We start from the raw sequence: 24,676 nt of genomic DNA on the forward strand, positions 1-24,676 counted from the left end.
AAGAAATCATGACTAATGGTATGTCGATAGAAGGATAGATCCTGCTACTTCGAAAAATCTCCTGCATCCTTCTATAAAAGCAATTTCGACAATCTGGCCACACAGTACAAATATTTTAGGAATATCTAGAAACGATGTCGCTTTATAAAACACGCTTTAAATGAGAGCTTTTAAAGTAAGAAATCAACAATGATGGAATGTAAGCACGGTGATAAGATCACGTGTATGGATGGAGCTTATCTGTCACATATATAACAGTCGCGAACAATACTTGTTCTGTGATAATAATTCTTCATCTCTTTTCGTAAATAAATTATTTATACTTTAAAATTTAAAAAAAGTTTAAAAATAGCTGGCATATTACATCGATAAAATAAGAATAAGAAGATTAAATATAAATTGCGTTTTTTCTTTCATCAGATATTTACAATTTTAAAAGCGGCACTTTGTAATAAAATTAATAAAATGTTAAATTAAACTTTAACTATTAATAAAATAAAAACGTCAATAATATTTTACATAATTAATACTCTATTCAGAATTTTTTTAAATGTTTTATAATTTCAAAATGATCTATTCTTATTCATTGATCTTCATTGTTTTATTCGTTATTTAATGCGCATTTTATATAAAAGGATTCATCCAACGGATATAATGATTATTCATGCCGCTCAAAGGGAAAATGCGATAATCCTAGGAAATCGATGCAATTGAGACGTATATATGCGTAAAAAGCCATTTGCCGCATTGATGGGCACGTGGCGTTGTGCACGATAAATGCGTTCGACACGATATCCGAGGGGGAGGACGCAAGCTGCGCACCATAACGCGTACGGTAAATGCGAGCAAGAAGCTTGTTCTCCGACAAAACCTGAAGAAAATATTCGATACAAATGCATCCCCTCGAGGCATCGCGAAAGACCATAATCCTCCTGGTAATTGCCCGGTGATCTCCGCGCGCGAGATCATTAAGCGGCAGTTTTTATTAGATTTAGACCACATCGCACGCATTTTATTCGCACGGTCTCTCGCGATAGCCTTTAATATAACTCAACACCGCCGACATTATACGTTTTTCGCAACATCGTTCATTTTCTTTAGGGCGCTCGATAGTTATTCAGTTTAATTTGAATGGTATATATCGGGTCATCTATTTAGAAGATTCATTCTATCGCATAGCATCTATTAAAAAAAAAGAAAAAATCTCGAAACGATGCGAGGAATTTATATAAACAAGAAAGGGAGGAATATATCAGCCTCTGTATAAATCACATGTATAGTCAGCAGTATTAATACCACTCCAGCTTTTTATATTTTTTTCTTAAATTGCATAACAATTTAAAAAATTAAATGTAAAAAATGGCATCAACCAGGATTATCTTCGCGCCTTCTTCACGACATGCAACTTATAAGTTTCTTCTATCTTTTAACGATGAACAAGGGAATGTCAAATGTCTCCTACTTCGTGACAGCTTCGTGACTTTGTGCAAACAACTCACAAGGTGCCTTTTTAACGTGCAGCATAATCTTCTGCAAAGCAAAACCTTTGTGAAGTGTACTCGGTACCATAACTATGCCATGAATACGATCCTCAGTTCGCGTCGACCGGATTCGCATCGGGTTAAACTCGCCTTTTAACCGACGGCCCTTCGGGGCACGTAGACGGTATGTAAACACGACTTGGCAACCTCGCCGGCTCTCTTCGTGTTCTTCTTCGTCTTTGTTCCTTTCGCCTGCTTTCTCGCTTGCTCATTTCACGAGCATTTCTTTTCTCTTTCGTTTCAAAGTACGCCGGTCGTTTAAAATCGTCGATGAGCCTGGCAAATTATACATATCAAAATAAGAAATGAAACTAATTATTAATAGTGACAGCACAAATTCGATTAGTCCAAGATTGAAGGATTCCTGACGAATCTAATAGATAATAAATTTAAACGGACTTTATTTTTCATTTTAGATTCTAAATTTGAATAATTTAAAAATGATGGATTCTGACAAATCTTTAATGGATCCAGACAATTTAATAAATCTAAATGGACTTTATTTTTCATTCTAGATTAAATGTTAAAAATTGAAAAGAGCATTTTTAAATTATATATAAAATTATTTAATTGTCATAAAAATAACACCGATCTCCAAGCATGAAGTACTATCTCTCTCTCTCTCTCTCTCTCTCTCTGAAAGTGTCATTTAATTTAAAATGGATAAGAGATAAGAAACATATTTGTTGCATCTCATCGCTCGCTTAGATTACTGTGAAGCGATAACGCGTGAACGCCCCACGCAGATGTACGCAACGACAATGATTCGAGTGCAGCTGCATCGTTCGAGCCATGGGGACTGCGTGCGTCGCGATCCGAGGATTCCAGAGGCGGCGGCGGCGTCGTCGTCATTTAAAAAGTCGCGACACAACGCCGACCACTAGAAAATTACTATGATTATCGTGGTCGAGCTTCGAGTTCCTCGGAGAAGATTCTCGGCAGCGCCCGGTGCACCGAGCCAGTGAATCGCGCGAGCAATCGATACATTATTGCAAGCTGACAAGCCGCCCATTACGGGAAATAAAGAGCGCGTTATCCGCGATTAAAAGGACGAAGAGGATTCTCGCCTCCGCGATAGTAGATCATCAATGGCGTAAGCGATAGTTGCGTTTTATGTAATATCGCTGATCGCGAGGCGTGACTTTACGACGTTGCGATTAGGTCCCTATCGCGGAAGCTTCAAGTCACGATATTACTTCCGCCTTCTTCGTTAAGCGATAACCGCGAGAGCTATTATAATCCAAAGACTTTGAAGCGCAGAGGTTTCAAAGGTATAAAGCGACCCATTTTCTCGTATGTCAGTTAAAATACAAGAATAATGATTATTCCACTATTAAAATATATTAATAATTATATATGATAGAAAAATTGTGGTTAAAAACGCAGGTTTGCATTTTATTATTATTATTTTTAATTTATTTGTTTTTAATTAGAAAGATTTTTAATATTTTATACTTATTTTTTCTTTGTTAAAATAAAACTACTCAGAATATTTATACATATATTATATTATTTCCAGTAATTTTTAGCGGTTTTTGAAATCCTTTTTATCCAATTCTATCATAAGAAATAAAAATATATCTTGCAATATATTTTCAATTATTGTTATATTCTAGAAAGTATTTCTAGTGTTTAATTTCGCAAAAATATAAATAAGTAACAAAAGTCTATTTTACGTAACACGGATTTTATCTTAGCAATCTAAAGCTCCGAATAATAACACGTTTCGAGAAAAAGGAACGGAAGCTTTATTTTACCAAGTGTACGTTTCTCAGGATGTGGATTCGGTTCACGCAAAGCGGGGTTGTGGCAGCGATATGCGGGTAAACTATGACGCCGGTAGTGATCTACTTCTGAGCGTCGAAACAGGGGGAGGCCGCGACCGCGTTCTTAACGGCACGGGGTATCCGCTTACGCGAACGAGCATTACACACTCGGGCAATCTCGCGTTCTTAATCAAACATCGATCCTGGACGAGGGAGCGACTTTGTTATTAACCCTAACGGGAGGTTCAACGAAACTTTGCGTGATCGGATCGCGGCCGACTTTCCGCAGACGCGCCGATTTAAAAGGAAACCGTGCCTAGATCCGTTCCCCGCGAACTGCGGTGCATGCACCGCAGCGTCTTCCCGGCTATGAATTACACCACGCGATCTAAAAATATCACCGAAAATTCCTATCACCAGAGGAGCAGCGGCATTCGAAAAAATAGGTCACCGACAAACTCGAGTTTCAAACGCTGCACGCGACTGCTTCATTGAATATAGATATATACGTAGTGATTCCTTCATTATTCTCATTCCCCTCGTAGATTCATTCAAGTATCCGAGGCATAATTTCTCTCTGTTTGCAATTCAGGAAATGATGCTAAACTCTGAGAAAATTTTCTTTTATTTCATTTTTTTATTAGACTCATATTAAGCAAGACTGAATTGGAGTTATTAACGTGGATTAGAGTTGCACGAGATATCAAGAGTATATTAATCTGATATTGTCTTGTCTTGTTTCGAAATTCGAGATTTAAGATCAAGACAAGATTTTCAATTAGGCAATTATTATCAAGATAGTAAGATAATAACATTATCATGATATTATTGTAATCTTGTCAAGATTATTGATTAAAAAAAAGCTCAAATTTATATATTTGTAAATTTGAGCTTTTGTATATTTGTAAATTTGAGAAACAAATCACATTTTATTACATTCGAATTAAAAGAAATCTTATTTAATAAATAAAAACTTATATTAAAAAAACATTTAAATTTAAAAAAATTAACACAATAAACAAAATAAAATTTTAAACGTATTTTATACGTATGTTTAATTTTATACGTTCTGATTGTATGCGTGTGAGTATTCCTATATGCAATTACCTTTTCGTAGAGCTAACAAATGTGTAGTATGTATATGTGCCGTGTATTTATGAATATTATCTTGTCTTGAGTCTTGTGCAACTCTAATGCGGATACATTACGTTTACTTTCGCTTGCTCGCGATCAACTGTTGGCTTGCATCTCTATGACACGAATTCCACGAGTGATGCACGGATACGCGTTACCGTTTTACTAACGTTGCATAACGCATCGTTGACGAGATGGACTAGTAAAAAACACACAAAAGCGATGTGACTTTCGCGGTGTTGCGCTTTACGAGCGACTTTATTCTTGTCGTAACGAATTATGAACCGAATAAAATGATTAACAGACTATAAAAAAATGTAAAACGTGTGCTCCACTCACGGATATAAATTGTATGTTAAATAAAAAAGAGCATACAGAAAATAAAATCAGAGGAATCGATATTGTACCGAATTTACGTTAATTTTAATCAACTAAATTTATTCAGAAAATGAAATAAATTAAATTATAATTTAGTAGGAGATATCTATGTCTCTCGATTAGATTTAAATAATTTGAACTATTAATGCAATCCAAAATTAAGATTTTCATTAGCTTAAGATATTCAATTATATAATACGAATAATCTTGGAAAAATATCCCTGATTACTTTTTAAGTTTCTTAATCTCAATATCTCCTTAGATCGTTTGCTGTAAAACACCATCCTTTAACGTCTCTCTTGAAGATATCGCTACAACAGAATCTCGAGACAATTAATATCCGCGTGGGAATACATCAGGACCACATCGTGAATGTATCTTACCGAGATCTGAGCATCGCGATATTTAAATCAATGCCTGACTCACTCTCTCTTTCTCGATCGCGTTTCCCCGAATTATTCTCACAGATGTTAATCGTGTCGCGCGCGCGCCCAGCTTTTATCGTGAGAAGGTGTCGGACGATCAGCTGTAGCAGCTACCTTGCCGATCGCCCACGGCAACGATTAATCACGAGGAGATTCGAAATCACAGGTAAGAATCCCTCTCTTCTCGTAGAGATGACGTAACAGAAGCACCCACGAATAAAGTCGTGAAAGGAAAACCGACCCGATATCGTCTCTCACGAAATTCCACGTTAATTAAACATTACTGGAAGATGTGTCAACGGAATCCCTGTGACAAAGACATATCGAATGAAAAAATCTCGTTATTCTTACAACATATTAATATGTAATCGAGATGACATTTGATTAAATTCGCAGGAAAAGTTTTATCATATGTTTTAGATAAACTATATCGAAATAAATAGATTTATTTTGAAATAATGAGATTAATTTCGTTACGTTATCATCGGTCAAGTGCATACGTCGTCTTGGTTACGTGCACACTTCCTCGTCTTGGAGCGGAGAACCTTATCCGAGATAGCGGCTTGATGCATCGTGTAAACAATGAATACCTGAGCCGGATCCATGATAACTAAAGTAAACAATGTCGCGACGAGAGAGCTCAAGAAAGAGTTGATAAGCTTCTATATCTTACTCCTTCTTTCTATGTAATTTTAAGAGATTCTTGCGAGCGTATCTACGTAAAAGAACATAATCGCGCCAGGTTGGTCCACGAGATGCATTCTTTATTTCGACCATAAACGTGGTATAAAAGCCGCGATTAAAATCCTGCAGATGGAATTTTCTCTCTCGAAAACGAGCGAGATAGAGGCGTATCCTTGAAGATATTGTCCCGGAATAAATTCGAAGGATAACGTCACTCGTAGACGATGCGAAGGATGCGTGCAGCCTTCGCGGATGTCGACTTGCAATCGACATGCACATGCATTCCACGTCGCGTGGCCTCCATTTCCAGATTCGATGTTAATGATAACGAGTCGACGTCGATAAGCAGGTAAATGAAATTGCTTTTCAAGGATCTCTCGTATCTCTTTTCGACATTATTTCGGAATTAATTGAATAATGTCATGTATTTTCTTGACATGAATGCGCTCACATTAAATAATGAATCATCAAATCATTTCATTTTGCTGCGCTTGAAGCTTGGGCACAAACATCCTTCTAGTTGCGTAATTTATTCATATTCATGAACATGCGCGTACAATAGTAATGGTCGTCTCGTCGTTACTACGTACGCTAATAATAATTCTCGAGAGACGTAAACGTGCGTATTCTCAAAATTTATCCGCGTCCTTGAGACTTGTTCTCCACCCAACGATACGTGAAACGCTTCGTTTCGTGCTCGCGGAGCCGTACGCGGTTTTATCACCTCACGGTGCAATGAAACGCGGCATTTCCACGGATTTCGTAACGAGTCGGGGAACACGGCAACGTGACCAGATTCCCGAAGAATAATCGACCAATCTCGCTCGTTACTTACGCACTTAGCCATGCACCAACCGTTTACCGTGCCTCCTTCGAGTAATGAATTTTGATAATAAATTTCATCGCGTGTTGAGATAAAATCGCGAACGTGATCACATGGTTCTTGCACATTTCGAAATGCCCGATCGCATCTGGAGATAGGAGCACTTGGTAGTTTTCGAGAAGAATAGAGATCATCTAAATTGAATTCTCTGTAGGAAACCGCCTTTTTATGTCTATATTTTTATTTCAAACTTATTTCCATAATTTTTAGAAAAATACCATAATACACGTATATATGGAATTGTTCAGGATAAATATCGTGTGCCTTAATATCGCGAATGTATTTCTTCTGAAATCGTTCGGAATAGTCATTTAACCGTGAAAGGCTTAATACACGCCCCACGAGGTAGCTCACGTCTTCAAACTCCGCTTCCAGCGCCTTTCTCCCATCTCGAGATTGTTCTCACTTAATCCCCGGATTGAAACCACGACGTGTGCCGCCGCTAGCTTCCGACCACCCACGAGTCACGAGACGCGCAATCGCCCGATTGATCGCGACGATATTAAAATGAATCATGAAAGCTGTCTGCATCCAATCTAATGTCGACGTGACATTGAAGCAAATGATGCGGATTTGAACTGAATCGTGATTCGCGAATTCCGCAATAACGACGAGTTTTATATACACACAAGAGAAGCAATTTATACTTAATTAGTAAGATTGACCATATGGAGAGCACAGTGCTGTGACTTGTTATGCCGATGAAGAAGCTCAAGCTTGACCTCCGCCAAAGAGAGAAAGAGAGAGAGAAAGAGAGAGGGAGAAGTGGACGGCCACACGAAGCGTGATGTGCGTCAAATCACATGTTAAGATTGAATGCCAGACGTGCGTTCACCTCTGCCTACTTATGAATGAAATGGATAACGTCAAAGAGAAATTGCATCACGTATACAATCATTGCTTAAATAATCGAGACATCTTGAAGAGCACTACCGTTTTTATTTTTTAATTTTATTATTTTAAAATTAATTAAATTTAATTATAAATTTCTTTGTTAAATTTAAAATCTTTTCAGCCTTTTTAGAATGCATTTTTAAATGATGCAATAATGCTCTGAACTAATAATGATGCTAATTAATTTTTATAATTATTATTAGAGTCTCTTAGAGAATATACAAGACAGATGTTATAGATAAAGTATTTTAAACCATATATGTACATATTTTTATTTAATACGAAAATTAATAAGAAATTAATAATTATTGAATTAAATATTATTGATAAGACACTTAATAATTATTGTACTATATGTTATTTTAATTTGGATGTAATTGTGCGAGAAAAGAATTGTGTCAGCATGACTTCATTGAGAATGATCGGAGTGCGGCTGACCCCACGGTCTGATTGTCTCATCGATTGAAAGTATTACGTTTAACGTATGAATCATTCTTTAATCGCGCAACATAAGAGCAACGCAACGAGATACCGATAGTAATGTAGGCAGTAATATACAGATATGGGCGCCTTCGTAAATATCCATAGATTAATTTTTCTTGCTTTCAATATTGCTCGCGCGATCACGGGAGTGGGCGAGACAAGTGGAATGATGAAAAATGTATACGATCGGGCGATGAGGAACGAGACTATGAATAATGCGCGAATATGGCAAACACACGCTATATGAATATCACGTATCGCGTTACGTCGGCCGTTTAAATGGAGCGCGATGGAGTTGCAAAAAGAAAAAAAAAAGAAAAATGATTGATCGATTTCACGGAGGGCACGATCGAGCCAGGGACACGGAGCATTTATCCGATGACCCACGGCATCATCGGTCGTTCATTCGAGTCGAGACATCGACAAAGCCCGGCGCGATTCATACAGAAGGATCGTAATAAAGTTTCCCTTGACTGGAATCATTCGATATATTCTCGAGACGCCCAAATCTTAACCGTAGGAATGCGTGCCATCGTGATTCGTGATGTCAGCTCGGCGCAAGATTTGTCTAATCAAAGCGTACGTCGCTTGGGCGACGAATATCGTGACCTCGTGCTTCTCTATCTCTCTCTTTTTCTATCTATCTATTTATCTATCTCCGTTTCTCTGCACGCGTCGTTTACAGACACCCTCTCGAAAGATCACGGCAACTGCCTCGAGAGTTCGATGACACCGTAATCGACAGGAATTCGATAGCCGACCGTGGAAAATGGAATTGTCGGCTCCGAGCGAAACGAACCCTTCGTCCTGTATAAGGCAGCCTTCGCGCTAACCGAAGACTGTCAGAGTTGCACTTACATTGTTCGATATGTCTGATGTTACGTGAATCATCGATACGAAATGTAACTTAACACTTTAGGACGCTCTCTTTCCAAGATCAATTCGATTCCTTCGGTTTTTTCTCAGGAAAGCACGCATACACGAGAAACTAGAAGAGTCGAAAAGCGAGACGTTTCGATATCAAAAAATTATATTTAACGCTTAATTAAATAATATCATAAAAAATTATAACTTTTACGCATAAAATATTTTGCACGACAGACAGAAATTATAAATTTATTGAAATAAAATTTTTGTTTGGCAATATCTTCGATATATCGGATACATAATTTGTATTATCTTGTATAATATATTAAATACAAAAAGTCGAAATTACATTGTCGACAGAGTGTACTTTGATCAATTGCGCTTTTAGAGGCGCAAAGAAATCTCGAGAGTGTAATATCAATTCTGTCCTATCTGAAATACAAAACGTATTGACATTCAGATCTCGTCGATCCCCTTCCTCTTGCATGCTCGCTTTCCACGAGAGTCACACAGACCCTGCCCGAAAGATTCTGAGAACAAGGGAGTTCGACGACACCGACAGCGATCGGCAACGAAAAGGATAGACCTATAATGCAAGCTAAGAAAATGGAATAAAAAAATTAAAGCTCGTTTTACAGTATTCGCATTACGCATTCGTGAAAGGGAATTCCGAATATATCTGGATATATAGGGTGTTCCATGAGGAAATCAATAACAAACTTTTAGGATATATTTTAGTTCATTCTAAGCAAAGGAACTCAAATATACTATAGGTCAATTTGGTTCAATTATCGAGATAGAAGAATTTAATTCTTGTTAGTAACGCTAAATCTGTATCATGGTCTGCTCAATTTCTTGATTAATTACTTCTTTTTGTAGAATTGTTTAAAATTTCGTGTATACAATGACGATAAACTAGAGAGTCAATAATTAGTTAACCGAATAACAGAAGCAAAGTTAGAAGTTAGTTGACAGAATAATAGAAGCAAATAGTATTCAGCTTTAACTTAGGCAAATTAATTGGCAGCGGTCTATGGTACAACAAGCAATAATAACAGCATGCTAGCAAGCAGAAGATAGACATTAAGCAATTAATATAATTAAGAGAGTAATATTCACACAATAAAAATTATAAATCTATTTTATGTGTGTTGCAATATTAATAAAATTGTTTATATCACGATTAACTGAACCGAATTGACCTAGTGTATCTTTCTTGATTAGAAAGAATTTTATAGAGATTAATTAATTTAAGAATCCTTTACAAGTTTACCAGTTTTCTCGTAAAACGCCCTGTATTTGCGGTCGAGATTCCGGGCAAAGCGAAATTGAAAATGAAAGCGCGTCGCGGATTTCATCTCTCGTACGGATGCGTCTAATGTATTTATAGGCGGCTAGACGGAAAATGGCGCGTATCGTGCAGAGACCGAGACGCGTTGTATTCCCGACCCGCTGGACAGATTAATAACTGTCGGGGAACCGATGAAAGCATGGCAGTGTATCCCGATAGCAAGAGCGCGAGAGTATTGTCGCGTATCCGTAAAAGAATTCATCAAGGACACGTCGAGAGTGAAACCAGAAAACGAAAGTGTCCATTATTTGTAATAACTTATAGCGGTAATAATATGCACGAGGTATTTTAATATAGCTCCTATAAAAATAGAATAATTTAAATCACCAAATTTAAATGGTATTTGTGTAATATTGAATAATTTAAATTTATTTACATAAATTTAAATAATAGAAGAGGCGGAAGAGAATATATATTTAATCGAAAACATTTTGTATATATATAACTATACCAAACTATTATTTGCAAGTAATTTTGAAATAATTTCAAATTATATGTAAAAAAAATATAATTTCTTTCAGAAATCCAACCTTTTTAACATTATTAAATTATGCCAATTTTAATTTGTCTTCGACAAATGTAATTTACTTCTTCGTCAATTTCTTCTTTATGTCTCAAATTAATTTTTATTATTTCTAATTTTTTTATCGCTCCTTATATCCTTGGACTTCGCGGCTCGTTCAACCGCGTCGAATCGCGATGTCTGAAAAATCTGACCGAGCGACGTAGCGCAGTTAGCTTTGCGGCGAGACGCGCGGATCGAGCTTTTTTCTTCGCCTCCATAGCGTACCATGTGCGGGTGCCGTGCGGTTGTGGACCTTGATGGGTCTGGGCTTGGCAACCATGGCAACCATGGCACGCTACGAGTCGCGGAGTAGAAGGTCGTCAGGAGGAGAGGAGGTGAACGAACAACACGCATGAATGCAAAGAAGCCGTTGGCATCGGCGTCTCTCGTCGTAATCCTTGAATTAGGAAAATAAAAACAAAACAAGAGAAAATATGAAAAGATTTCCAATGAGAATTTTTATGAAACAAGTCATGAACCAGAGTGCAATGACCTTGAACTTTTGACGATGCCGCCCATCAAACTACGCCGTCCATAATGATAGCGGTGAGAAAGTGCCGATGATGTGTCGCGATGATCACAAAGAAAAGAGAAAACTGTCTGTTCGCGCGCAGACAAAAGATCGTCTCGACGTGTCGTAAATCCATGTGCGGTTTGGTGGTTTAGTCTGCAATTTTACTACAGTACCTCCAGCGCGTTCGCACACTTCCTCCGCTTCGTTAAATTCATCTGCAGCGATTGCAATTATTTTTGCATTGTGTAGTATAATAAATGTGGAGTCCAAAAAAATTTTATTGAATACAGAAGGAATGAGTCAATACAGTATGATTCATCAAATGGAAAATGTCTCTGACGTCAGGATAATAATTAGAAATAACGAAATATTCTCGTTGCTCGTAATTTATTCCTTGCGAATGAGAACAGCAGAGATTTCTTCTCTCGCATTTATCGGAACGAATCATTCCCAGGACAATAAAAACAAGCGGTAAACTTCCTTGAATTGAGAAACCGAACAGACTTTCCGCAGCTGACGTCTAATGATTTATCGAAGGTATAGATCGTATTATATTCATAACAGTTTATCGTATCCCCGCTTGTCGGTTCGTCCCGTGTAACGTGTGGGTGACTCAGACATAAAAAAAAGGTACGGCCCGAATTGTGGTCCTAACTGTCGCTGGGGGACGTATCGATATCCGGTCTGTCTCGATATCTCACTTAAAGAACTTCAGTAACTTCCACAGCTGATCGATCTCCCGCAAAGTCCAAAGTTTCTTTTCACATTCTCACATTGCGTCAATACTTGGCGTTAAAATTCCTAAACATCCCGTTATAAATACATCGCTTTTGTCATAATTCTTGGCATCCTTTAAATATGAATCACAACACGCGTACATGCGACAAAAATATGACTAACGCAATTTTTGTATAAATTTAAAATAATATATTATTTTTAATTGACAACTTTTTGTTCTTCGTTAAACGATAAAATTTTATAAATTAAATTTTACATTAAAATATAAAAACGCCTCGTATTAGATGTCTATTTTTAAAACGCTGTAAAAGAGATTTTCAGAGTTTCGTGAAGTCGACACAAACGTGTTTTAAATTTAGCTTGGTGAATTTAAATCGTAGCGGACACTCGGCTGCGCTCGTGCATTTGAAGATTGCGTGCTTACAGAGAGAAAGAGAGAGACTTTAATTGAAGTCTACAATACAATCAACTTGGACGTTAGAGTGCGCTTTTTATGCGATGCACCAAGAGAAATAATAACGAAAAACCTGACCTAAAAACCGTTTGCCGCTAATAAACCGTGACTCATCGGTCGTCTATTCACTTATCTGTCTAACCCTGGGGTTTCTAGGCTGCGACCTAAGAGGATAGATTCACGCCGTTAATCCACCCTCGTTTCTACTATTAATTGTGCTTAATGCGCTACACGCTAACAATAAGTGAAGCTAATCAATCGATAATGATAATTCGGCACATTTCACTTTCATGGGAAATTTTTCCGATGCATATCGATGCGAAAGTCCCGATCAATTCTTCAGATGCTTCGGGAATAAATTCCGCTAGTGAAAGCATAAAAAATCCAATCCTTACGCAACCGCGCGCGCCAAGTGTTGGAATTGCTTGCTCAACCAATTAACGTACCACTTGCAGAAACTTCCATATAAGCGGCATTCGATTGTGTAATTTGGCAAACAGAAAAGGAAAAAACGATAAAAGAATAATAAAGAATAATTCATTGTGCTTATTATCAATTTTTAGAAAATAATCCTTGCAGTATCAATTGAATGATATGCAATAATCCCTTTTTTAGGAATAAATTATATCTCAATTTGTATCCAATTAATATTAGTAAAATATTTTTTTTTTACATACTCTCTCCAAAAATTTTTTAATTCTTTAAATAAATATATTTACAGATCTTATTAAAAAGTATATTATATTCTTTTTTCTATTTCATTTAAAAATTATAAATGGTATTTTTGAAATAAGAAAATAAAGAAGTTAAAAATCTGACAAAATAAAGCATAATATGTTCAAATGACTTTTCGAGTAATTCTAAAGTTATCGAATTAGAATCGTCATATTCTACGATTATTTGAAAACTTACATAACGAATAACAGGCAAGAGAGCGTGCTCTTTGACCGCACATGAAACGTATGCGTTTGCTGACGACTGCATATTAATTAAAGTAACAGTCTATACTTGGCAGGGCGATGAACGGTTGACTGCTCTTGTCTCCACGGATAATGCTATATTTGTTACGATATTGATTCGAATGGCAAGCGATTGTCAGCGAACGCGAGAGAAACACGTCGAGAGAGAAAGATAAGTAACATATAAAATACTTCCTGCAGCCTCGATACAAATTAAATAAAACAAAATGATAGAATGATAGATGTCAATTTTATTTTGCAGTATTTATTTATATCTCTCTCGTTAGACTACGCGATCTATGTATAATGTATATATTGAAGGCCAGAAAATAACGATAATACATATAGGTGTGTATCGAATGATTGAATAACACTTCACAGAACGTAAACATGAAGTTAGAATCGAAGATTGATCTTGTAGTTAATCAAAATATGTATATAAATTATTCAATAATAATTCGTAAATAATAATAAAATTTCGTGACACATTATAATTCAATATCTCAGATATCACATAATATTTCTCTCATGTGGAACTTTAAATATGACAATAAAATATAAGATTTGTGCTCATATATATGGATATTTATGCTCACATATGTTTCAATATTTAAATATTGAATGTTTCAATGTATTTTATCGATTTTATCAATGTATTTTATCGATTTTAAATTTATAATTAAAAAAATATGTGGATATTTCCGCAAAACATCTTCAGATTTATGAGCTCTATTGTTAGAAATTATTCAGCATAATTGTGCATGAAATAAATATATCGCAGTAACCAAGGCCACAATCCGACAAATTAGCATGTTCCAGCGCTTTCTCCTCGCCTCGGAGAGTTTCGGGCTGACGGTCGTGTAATTTTGGGGACATCGCTTTTGCTCGGTGACATCATTCTTCCCATTCCATTCGTTAATACCCGCCTGTTCCTTGCGTACACATACATATGCAGCGAGCCTATATGTCGATTATTCTGCGGTGTACCCGTGACATCATCGAGAATTTTCGTATATTCTATTTGACCATCGAACGATCAACTTACAATCTTCGAAAATAGATTCGTTTTTACGTGCCAGAATGAAACGGTAACCATCTGACACCCTCGGATATTTCCAATTTAATTTATAACATAGCCGTGCAGCGAGAACATCTGTTTATTCTTATTAAATACGACGGTGATGCATATTCGCTCGCGTTCGCGAGATTATTAATTGAAATTTCCATACTCCCTGGAGATTTTAACGCAGATAAATGAAATAACATTCGCAGTCAATCAAAAACATTTTTTACTGCAGCGTTTTAATTAAAGTGCACAGACTACAAGCGCAATTAGAGATAATCAACTGAAACCAATTTGATTTCTCATCTATCTTCTTCTCTGAATCTCTGTCATTTGCATCCATCGATCTTTATCTAAGTCACTCTACATATTTTTCCGCGTAATATAAAAATTTATCAAGTGACACGAATAATAAAAATACACAAGGTCCTTCCAAATATAATCATTAAAAATAATTAATGAGTAATTATTATATTCAACTCGATAACAGATTAATAAAACCACGATCAACCTATATCAAACCTATATCAGATAGCTGAACAATTGCAAGATTCTAATTTTATCTAACGAGAACTGACCATGAAAATACGCGATTCCGCATCGCGATAGCGTTTACGATTTAATTCGACGCGCTTTTTTTTATCATATCGTTACGTGATCGCGCTTACGAAACGCACGAAACGCCGGAACGGGACGCCGGAAGTGAAGCCAAGCGTTTCGTATTAGTTCACGACAATGCGCTGTGATCGACCTACATATTCTGGGAATGGGGTAGCGCCGGTGGTTTAGCGATGGTGGTTCAAGCGGAAACGTTAAATTTCCTCCACAAGTTATTCCAACCACGACGCGGGTGGAAATAACGTTCCCTCCTCTACAACACGGCTGCTCGTCAACTTTACGAATACGTCATTCATCCACCATCTGCGAGGCCCCCGCTTCGAGAGAAGGAGAATGACGGACTTTTTTTTTCTCATTCGAAATTCCTGACTGTTCGTCCTATCATTGAGATGATTCGCTTAACCATTTATATTTCACGATATTTCAGAGACAGAAAATTTTCTTTTTGTTTCAATATTTTCACAATAAAAAAAATATACAAACTAAATTAATATCATTGTACTTATTAAGATTTCTTTCAATTTTAATATTTTAATTAATTATAAAATTTCTTATCAAATTTCCGTGAAATATTATCATAAAAAAGCTTAAATAATATAAAAGAAATAATAGATAATAGTTAAAATTACATATAAATAAAAATAATAATAAATAATAATTAAAATTATATATAAATAAAACTTTTAATCGATGTAAAAATGTGTACTTCGCAAATAATTTTATCTTAAATACGATCATATGCTGCTTTCGTAATAAAGACATAATTGTTGCACCAATTACCATAAAACTCACGTTTAATAGCGATGTTTGAAGTACAAGGAATAGCTAATAGTGTCCGAAGCATAAAAAACAGGAAGTATTAAAACCATTTTGTATAATCAGCGCGCTATTAAAAGCGATTAATGTCGTTTGTGATTTATCGATATCATTACATGCAATCAAAAGTAGAAAAAGTCAGTACACATAATGATAATTTCAATATTGTCGTATAACGATAAAATAGCTATGTGATTGACGTTTAATAGCAGTGAAGGATCGAACGGATATCAAACACTTCTTGATCAGTCATTACTTGAACTACACGAGTAAGTAAGTAACATATTTGACTCCCCGCAACTGATCTCGCGCAATCGCAAGAAGATAATGGGAAATGTGACCTCTGTTTTTACTGGTATGTATTTTTCGAATGTTGTATACATACGAGAATTAACGTAGTCTCGATTTTCTTGACTTTATTCAAGCGAATTCAAATGATAATAACTCGGCAACTCTAATAATTACCACCTCGCAATCACGAGAATTTCTCACTGTTGGTGTATTTTTAGCAATGGAAATTATAATATAATCTTCAAAATTATGATTTCCCTCTTATTCAGACATCGCTTTAAATAAAGAAGATGAGAGAAATTTCATATTTTAGTATCTAGAAAACGAGATTTTAAATTAAAAAATCTGTTAAAGCAAATATTTAAAACTCTATTCTATTTTTCGATATAATCTTAAATATTTTACTTTAATAGAATTTTAATTTGATATCTCGTTCTTTAGATACTAAAATTAAGAATGTCTTTCGTCTTCCTTATTTAAAGCATTATCTGGAGTCATAATTTCGAAGAATATAATTTCTTTAACCGCGACATAAAAGCGATCGCTATTTCTTTTGCACGATGCAACTTCCTGTTGTAATTTTAGCTTGATGTATCTTGTAATACCGTTTAAGACCTATAGCAGAGTCGATAACAAATACAGAGCTCTCTCTTTCAATCTTTCCACAAACATTCTAGTTCTAGTATCTATTTGTCAAATGACGTCTCCAGAAGGACGAGACGAGGATCGTGGTAAATACTCGAGGCAAGGAAACTACCTCCTCGGTCGCGACTCGCGTCTCGGTTAATAACGGTTCTAGAAGCTTGGGAGAAGTTCGGAACCGCAACCGCTCGTGATTTCGAGCCTGCAGCGGTGATGCTTCTCTAATCGAGAAAGTCTGGCGGCCGTGAATAGACGAGACGGCGAGATGAAAGGAGCCTCCGCTTCTCTCAATTGCGCGTACCCCTTTAGCACTTGACCTATTGACTAATTATGTGCGAGGAGGGGGGAGGGAGACAAATTCCACAGGAATCTAACTGCTTCGACCACTCTAATTCTCATCGCATATTTAGGCATTCGTACCGGAAATTGTGGAGAGAGATATTAGAAGTTAAATTAACAAGAATGTCTATTTCAGCATTTCGAGAGACATCAAGTTTACTTCTCAAAATATTTTAAAATGTATCATAATTTTAAACAATTAAAAATTCAAATCTCATATATATAAATATATATTTATAATTTATTTAAGAATATTTATTTCAATATCAAGAGATAATAATTTTTGCGAGATTTTGTTTCGATAGAAAGAGATTTTGCTCGAATTTTAAATCCATATTTCAAAAAATAGTTTTAAAATTATATTAAATGCATATTAAATTATATTAAATTAAATTAAATTAAAAATATATTTAAAATATAATTAATATATTAAATGCTTATTAAATTATATTAAATTAAAAATATATTAAAAATATATTTACTTATATAAAATTATATTATATGCATATTAAATACTGCAATATGCATATAAATATTTCAAAAATTATAGAATAGTTATATATGTGCAAAAGAAATATCGAAAACCTATACTTTACGCGTACGAACGCATCGATGCAAATAACGACGCTCTTACTAACGAGAGAGATGACCATGATGATAGCGGATTCATTTGTCGCTTTTCATTTTGTTACAACAGCAACCGCGAGATAACGTCCATCAAAATCCCGAGGTTAATTCTGTTAGTTCGGTATAGAGGATATACATAATAATATCTAACTAAGTATTTCAAACTTTGAATCACACGTGGAACACAAAGCGCGTTCCTCTTTTCCCTTCAGCTCCCGTGATCACTTCCCGAGAAAACTAGACCATCCACGTGAATCGGTTCAAGGTCCGGAGCGTTTGACGTTTTGCCGCTTGTATAGCAAAAGACAGTGAGAATTATTATCTGAGAATTATTATTAATAATTGCATCGTTAAATGGTATCCGAAAATGATGTCTGAACAAAAGTTAAACACGTTCAAATGATTTTATTCAATTGGCAATTACTTGATTTAAAATACCTCAAAATTTAAGATGGACCTCGATAAGATGAATCTTTGAAGAATAGAAACATATGTGCAGGACGTATTCACGTGTTAAAAATTTCTATCGATATATGTAATTTATATCAGGAGAAAAACAGCGTAAGCTATTTAGAGGATATCCTAATCCAGTGGCAGATGGTAGATCCTTTCTCTGATTATTGCTAGAATCTATCTAGAGTATACTCAGTTTCATACTGAGGCCTTGTTGATAGCTATCGTTGCGTCAGAGAAGAGTTTTTGTGAAAACCGAGGACTCCCACTACTCAAGCATTAATTAAAAACAGCAGACTGTGTTTCACGATAATGAACCGCCACATGACTTTCTAATTCCCTGAGCGTTCCTTGGCGAGATATTTCGATATAATATCGGGTAAAACAATATTTGAAATTTGAGATATTTCACATCAAATCTGAATACAAATATCAATATTCCATTGTATTTAAAAGTCAAAAAGTTCCCGTGTATATTCAATGTATATTAAAACTGTAATAAATTTAATTTATTATATATAATATTTTATATATACGAAAGTTGCCTAATTATTAATTTAATATGTTTTATATGTTTTATAACGAAAAATGTTATTTGAAATATATTTCTTTATTTTACTCATTGTATGAAAAATCATCTACAAATAATGTCACCATTAATATCATGCTTAATTAACTAGTAACGCGAACCATCGATACCTTCTGATTATTAAATTTACTACAGCGGAAATGATTCTTGAATACATATGAATCTCATACACCTATAAAGACTATTTAAGTGCAACATTAATGTCAAGGTTACAAAAAAAAAATAGATATGTGTACTTAAACGAAATAAGAGAATAGTTTATAGCTCTGAGAAATTCTATGATCTTTGCGCAGTAATTAGTTCTCTTGACTCATCCCGTTCAAGTAGTCGACAACTTTGTGTACTTACTTAAAACGATTTTAATCGAGCTATTTGCTCGAAAGCGATTTCTACATCTCGTCTTTAATAGTTATGCGCCATAAATATTACTTGTAACCGGTATCATTAACACTGGTTAATTTTAACCTTGTTTAATTAATTCTCTGTCTCTTAGAATTAAAAAGTTAAATTATAATTAAAGAAAATCGACAACAAAAAAAATTTGAATCGTTGAATCGACAAACAAAACCTTAATCATTTACTATATTTTTAATACTATAATTGAATGCTATCAATAAATTGCACTTTTGCACACAGATCAGCAGAAACGGAACTCAATTGCCATAAAATATACTTTCCCAATTAAGTTATATCCATAATTTATTACGAAAATAATGCATCGATAACGCGAGCATGCGTCTCGCTCGTCGATGAAAATGCGAACGTACACTAATTTATTGGAAGATAATTTTACCCGTTAACCGTATTAGAGACGAGTCTATTTATTCTCATCTATCGGTCTCGCACGCACGTACACGCATACACATAGTGCGTGTAAACGATTATAACGAGAGAGGCTCGAGGCGCCAAAGACATTCCGATTAATTATAATTGCCTTTCCCCCATCGATCTTCACCTTACGCGATAAAGCTCCCTCCCGCACGCTTGATATCCTCTTAACGGGACCGGACATAATGAATAATTGTTTTACTCAGTACTTATCTCCAATCCGAGGATCTGTCAAAACAATATATTACGCGCACACCGAGATTATTATTACGAATTTGCTCCTGTGGAGAACTTCCTATGTGTGAATTAATAGATCTTACATGCGGTATCGTTAGCGCCGCGATTTCTCGCGTTATCACAAAAACCTCTCTGCGAGATCGTTGTGTCTTTTCCGCGAATGGTGGCGGAACTACATTACGGAACTATATTGCTTACAACGATAACAGAACGATTCAGACTTCGTGTCGTTAAACTCCGCCATGAATGAGTCTGCCTCATTCTAGGAAACTGAACGTCATGTACTGACATCGAATTCGGTAGGGCAGACACTTTCGACCCCCCGGATATATACATGTGTCGATGGGGTCCCTGGACCCTAATGCATATTTTTGGGGTGACCTGTCCGCCCGTAATTACCTCAATATATCGTGCTTTAAAAAAGTGTAAGCATAACTGACGTTCTTTTATATTGCATGCGTTATCTATAAAGAGAGATTAAAATATTATTTTTATAAGTTATTTAAAAGATCTCTTTAAAAGAGATCTCTTTAAAATATTATATATAATTTAAATATTATTTTTATTAATTTAATATTTTCTTTAAAATTATAGTTTTCTTAAAAATTAATATTTATTTAAATATGTGTCTAAATTTATATGCTTAAGTTAATTAATTATAATTAATTATCATTTAAAAATTAATTAAATAATAACTCAGATATTTCTAAACGTTTAATTTACATGTCTTTTAATATATTATAATATTTTATTGTATTTTTTTTGACGAGAGAGAATAAAATCTTCGTTGATTACTTTATCCACATCAATTCACCTCATTGTTGCGACACTGTCGGCGTATTTCTTTAGGTTACTCGTAAAGTGCGAATCATTTAAACAGGGATTCGCTTGTGCTTTATCTCCCGAACGAGCGAACGGCCCGCGGATATTTCTCGACAATATAAAAACACGTTAGTAGTGGTAGACATCGAGCGTATGTTAATTTATCGCCGTATTACTACACACCCCGATAAAGACCCGTACAATCTCGTGTCGTTAAACCCTCAATGAATCGAGCGCATTCAGGGAAACTAGGCTGCGCGTCCGTACTCGACTATGCGAACTTCCGAATGAGTGTCAAACTTGATTTTATCGGTTGCGACTTGACCTCCGCGCAAATCACTCGTTCGCGCTACATATATCGAGGAAGTTGGCGGTATAATCAGTAATGAACGAATTTTTAATCAGTTATCCACACATACAAATAACCTATTTTTATAACGTAAATAAAAACGCGCAACTATTCCAATGAATTTCAAACGTATAATTTTTATATTATAATAGTAGTAATAATGATATTATCAAAAATATTTAATCACTAATATATCAAATTTGATCAGTGTAATAATGATATTAACAAATATTTAATCATTAATATATATATTTCTTTTTGCACACAAATATAAATTATTTAACAATTAAAAAAAAACAATGGAAAAATTTTATTGGAATGTTCTTAATCTTGTAATATGTAATTGCTAAAAATATCTAAGATAATAAATGGAAGAGCGACCGAGTTGCAATCACAATAATTCTCTGATATCATTACATGCGTCACATTAATCATTCGCATTAACAAACAAGTAATTTCGATAACATCGTTAATGTTATCTGCTCGATGTTACGACATAAACTGTAAACATTGCCTCGCAAAATTCTAGATAAATCCACTCGCGTCGAGTAAACCATGCTATGTGATTGATACGCGAGACTCATGGAATCGAAACGTGTATCGATTTTACCGTGTCAGATTGATTCGCCTGAATAGCGCGGATGCCCAACATAGAAGAAAATTGATTTAAATTGCAGTGTACACTCTCTCGACGATAACTCGTTTGTTAGGAATTTCTGATGCAACAATCGCAGAATGGAAAGTGAAACACCAACGCGGTTGACGGTGGCTCACTGTGCCTTACACATAAAATGCGACTTCTCGAACACGTAACACGATGCCCTTACGGTCATCGTGATTCAACCTCACGTCATTAAACTCTCAATGAATCTGTTCGAAGAGCATTACGTTCTAGCGAGCGCGAATTATCGATGCAGAAAGATCTTCCTTCGTTCGACTCGAGGCGTTAATTGAAGATGTTTAATGCAACAGTCTCTAGCAAACTTATTAACTCATTAAGAAATTTTTAAATCTAGATAAGTTAAGATCTCATAATTTTAAAACACGAGATTATTGATAAAGAAGAAAATACAGAGATTAAATTTTAATTTCAGAAATTAATTTTAATACATCAAAAAATAAATCTTTATCTTTAATATAATTTAATTCTTCTAAAATTAATTTTTTTTAAATTAATTCTTTCAATACTTAAAAAAAAATAGATGTATTTTGAAATCGTTTCCGAATTCTGAGTAACCTAATAAATACAATTTGAAGGCATAATATTGCATTAATTACACACGAACCAATATGTCATTAAAACTTGAAACTAATCCGTCATGCTCGGAGAAATCTCGACGCTGGAACATCTCGATGCAACCGAGACGACGTGGAAACTCCTTACAAGTCAGCCGCTTATGCGTTCGGCGTAATTAGAATGAAAACGCAGGATTTGAATGCTCGATGAGGTTTGAAGGACCGCGGGGAAGAGACACACGGACGGATCATTAGTAGTCCGACAACTTCGTCGGTGACTGGCATTCCGTTCTTTGGTCGTGCGATGGAAATCGTGTTGGAACGGAATAGCACGACGCACCTTCTTTCGACTTCCTCTTTTTTTCTTCCTTTATCCCCTTTTTTCCTCCACTCCTCTTTTCCAACTTTTACGTGCCACACGAATCAAAGTCTACAAATGGCTTATTCTCAATTCACGTACGGTCGCGTACAATAAACGCCGGTAACGTTTGCCAGCTGAGACATAATTATAATATACTGTCTCTTGAGCGGCGCGGTCGTTGACAATATCGATCCGATGGCCCATTCTTGTCGAATGTGTACACAACCGACACCTCGAAAATACGTTAGGACCACCTCTGGTTATTGGGGAGCGGTCTTAGGTTGAATCTTTGAGAAAGAGATAAAATCGATTTACACACAACTCGCTTTTGGAAAAAGATCCTTAAAATCCTTCTAAATAAATAAGCGCGCGACAAACACAAAGGTTCTGTGTAAGAATTTTTAGTTTAAGAAGTAAATATGTGGGTGTAATTTTATTTAATATTTACTTTTGTCTCTAATGGATTTCTCGTGTATCTTATTGTAACGAATTCCTGCAATTTTTTTCCTTCGTGTAATAAAAAATTAAAATTAATATTTTTTAATCTTTTTTCTTTAATATTGTAACTCTATATTATTTCTTATCGTTACAGTGTGTGTTATTATTAATATGTTAATGTCATAATTATAAGCGTTACATAATTTTATTACATTTATTGAACGGTATACAATGATAATCTTGGGATGTTTGATATCATTTGTGATCTATTTGTTTATTGTTGCATAATCGTTCTACTAATTACACCATTTAATAGCATTTATGTCAAAGTGCAGAGCTTCAAATGAATTACGTTTAATAATTATGTATTAATTGCTATATAATAATGGATTTTCTTCGCTTAGACACAACATATTTATTTTATTATACAAAATATATGTGAGTGTATAATTTATATTTTTTTACTCTAATATTCTATATAATTTTCATTCAAAATATCTTTTTAATATCATGTTATTCTATCACGTTATTATCTCTCAAATGTCTTGTATTTCGAGTTTTAAGCGGAAATGAAGAGGAGTTTGAGATACACCTAATTAAAACTACTGAATAAGACTGGCATAAAGAACGATAAATTACTTTGTTTCGCGAAATACTATGGAAAGTTTTGAATCAAATCGGAACTTTACCATCGTCAGAAAGGTTCTTACTTAGTATACCATCGGACAAAGGGTTACACTAACGCGGACGAAAATTGGTACCCGATGCGTTTCGTAGAACCGGATGCGCGCGACCGGATAATCGATTATCGAATCACTCTATTCCGCTATCGTGACGGTAAAAGTTTCGTCTGTTGACCGGTAACGGTACCGGTGCTATTCACGAGGCTTGAAAATGTTGCGTGGGTTGCGTGCTCATTATCGGGCTGGGCGTTATCTATGGTAAGGGTTCACGGAGATATAATTTATCGACTTATCGTCGATCTAAATCTCCCGAGGAAAGACACGTTCTGTCAAAAAAAAATTTCCTAATTCGGAAGTCGCAGTGCGCTCACTCTTTCTGAATTTTCGCCCGAGCAGAAACGTGCAATAAGGATCGGGTTACCGAAAACTTGACACGAATAATTGTATATTGCTCTGCCGAAAATATCTTTCGGTTACGAGAAAATCGCGTAACTGTTATTTTTGGAATCAAATGTAACTCATATGATCTATATATACAGGTCTTAAATAATGGAAGAATAATTGAGGATTCTGATTTCACAGCTATTTCTTGTACAATGCGATAGAAGCCATAGCGTTCATATATTTTACAAATTATGACCTATAACG

General features: G+C 35.3%; 1 protein-coding gene and 1 long non-coding RNA gene across 4 annotated transcripts in view; one reads left to right on the top strand and one right to left on the bottom strand.

The window, feature by feature from the left end:
- Nucleotides 1–24,676, bottom strand: part of LOC145977500 (neurotrimin) — a 61,866-nt gene that overhangs the window by 27,920 nt on the left and 9,270 nt on the right. The gene's annotated exons all lie outside the window — the stretch shown is intronic.
- On the top strand, nucleotides 18,099–18,951 carry LOC145977147 (uncharacterized). Of its 3 annotated transcripts, none has more exons than XR_014440438.1 (3): nucleotides 18,099–18,416; nucleotides 18,484–18,632; nucleotides 18,707–18,951. It is a non-coding gene; the product is annotated as an uncharacterized LOC145977147 (long non-coding RNA). The 3 variants fall into 3 exon arrangements; XR_014440437.1 differs by having other exon boundaries at nucleotides 18,099–18,389; XR_014440436.1 differs by having other exon boundaries at nucleotides 18,099–18,340.

This window comes from Camponotus vicinus, unplaced genomic scaffold (genome assembly GCF_025532165.1).
Source record: "Camponotus vicinus isolate PSW18456_S1 unplaced genomic scaffold, iyCamVici1.0 SCAF_9, whole genome shotgun sequence".
Taxonomy (NCBI): Eukaryota; Metazoa; Arthropoda; class Insecta; order Hymenoptera; family Formicidae; genus Camponotus; species Camponotus vicinus.